Here is a 2,316-nt window from a genome sequence, read left to right as displayed (position 1 = left end):
TGTGTTTCCGTGTGCTCCTGTGTGTTTGAGGGCATCTGTGTGTCTCTCCGTGTGCCTGATAGCTTAGGGGTGGCTGCGTATGTGCCTCTGCATCTACTGTTCCCAGAGTACCTCTGGGGTATCTGCGTGCAGGTGAGAGCTTGTGGTATGAGGCAGACAGCAGGAAGCCTTTGTGATTGTATTGAGCCACCCAAGAGATGGAACCTCTGAACCCTGTTCTCACAGCCACTGGAGAAATTCAGAACCTTGAAACTACAGCCTCATGGCCCCCCATAAGCTGGGAGCCCCTCAGATTCAAGACCATGTCTGACCCCCCATTGTCAGCACTGGCCTGGGTCACAGCATGGAGAAATAAAAGTGGCTGAATGGTTGGTTGATTTCTTACTTTGTTCTCTTGTCTTTTGTGTGTTTCCTTTACTGTCTGGATGTGTGGGTATGGAAAAGAACAATAGATTGGATGGATGGATGGATGGATGGATGGATGGATGGATGGATGGATGGATGGATGGATGGATGGATGGATGGGTGGATGGATGGGTGGGTGGGGGGGTGGGGGGCGGGCGGCTGGGTGGGCGGCTGGGTGGGTGGATGGGTGGATGGATGATGAATGAGTGGGTGGATAGGTGAGTGGATGGATGAGTGGTTTCGTGGGTGGGTGGGTGGGAGAATGGATGAGTGGGTGGATACGTGAGAAGAAAACATAAAGGAGTTTCCTGAAGCCCCCACATCACATTTCATCTTTGCCTTGGAAAACCCACAGTGTCATCTGTGAATAGGGAACACTTCTCAGGTCTCCAGCCCTTCTCCTCCCGGCTTGGTTGGCCCTTGGGAATGGAGGAGGTTCTCATCAAGCTCCCCAGGTGACCACTTACTGTCACACAAACACGGTATCAGGAAAATCACCGCCACGTCCTCTCTAGCTGTTCAGCTGAGGAGGGGGCAGCCAATCCTTCGAGGAGAATGGCCGGGCTGGCTGCCAGTCAACCGCGTGGTCCCTCTGCACTATGCTGGCTCTCAGCCTGGGGCTGGCCTTCTCCCGGAGATGCCCAGCCCAGTCATGGCTCTACACCCTGCTTCAGCTCTGCCATGCTCTGGGCTTCAGTTTCTCCAACTGTAAGATGGGGATAATAATACCTATCTCATAGAACTGTTACGAGAAGCTTCCCAGTAATGGTTATATGGCACATTTGAGTTGCAAAGCAATGGCTCAATCTAAATATTATTATTACTAATCAATTATTATCAATATGATCATTACTATCTCCACCATGATAAACCAAAAAAACCCAAATCCATTGCCGTCGAGTCGATTCCGATTTATAGCGACCCTATAGGACAGAGGAGAACTGCCCCCATAGAGCTTCCAAGGAGCGCCTGGTGGATTCAAACTGCCAACCTTTTGGTTAGGAGCCGTAGCACTTAACCACTATGCCACCAGGGTTTCCTCCACCATGATGGGATTCTCAATCATCATCATCTCCACCATGATAGGATTCTCCAACTGCAGCTTATGGTAATAAACATTTGACTCTGTGTTTGTCAAAGGTATTCCCCTCTCTTTGGTTTATTCCGAAAGTGGCTTTTCAACAAAACTAATGTTAGAAAGGCCAAAATCTTAACAGGCTGAATGAAAGGATCAGAAAGCCCAGCAGTAGAGTGTTGAAAACACAGGCAGGTAACACAACCATGAGAAGTAAGCTAGGTGGGTCCCTGGGAAACAACCATCTGCTCGGCACAAGGCGTTGCTACATGGGAACATGGGCCTTGTTGGGGCCAGATCCTCTGATTTTTTCAAGAGAAGCTGAACATCTGGGTTTTCTAATGAAATCTCATACTTTTTAAGTTTGTCCACATACCCCGTGAGGATGGAGCAGATATGACCTCAGGCTGAGCTTGGCCGTCATGCCACCGACCTATGTGCAGCCTCTAATTGGACCAGATCTTTAGTTTTAGAGATGGAGAAGCAGGCCCAGAGAAGGGCAAGGCTTTGCTGGAGGCCACACAACAAGTCCAGCAGAGGGAAGGCCAGGCCCCAGGATTTTTGCCTCTGAAGGAGGCCTTTCACCAACACAGTGCACCACTGAGGCAGGACAATAATTTGGGGGGGGGGTTGGGAGGGATAAAGTATTTGTTGCTCAGATGTGTATATGTGTGTTTGTATATGTATGTGTATACATGTGCATACATACTGTCTGGACTCCAGGCTGCACAGGGTGGGATCTGGGTCCTCCCGAGACCCCTGAGGGATGCGCCGATGCCCTGAACCACTCTCAGCTAGCCAGGGTTACCCTGAATCCTCCCCACCTCCCCACCAAT

This window comes from Loxodonta africana, chromosome 22 (genome assembly GCF_030014295.1).
Source record: "Loxodonta africana isolate mLoxAfr1 chromosome 22, mLoxAfr1.hap2, whole genome shotgun sequence".
Classification (NCBI taxonomy): domain Eukaryota; kingdom Metazoa; phylum Chordata; class Mammalia; order Proboscidea; family Elephantidae; genus Loxodonta; species Loxodonta africana.
This window is presented reverse-complemented; position numbering follows the sequence as displayed.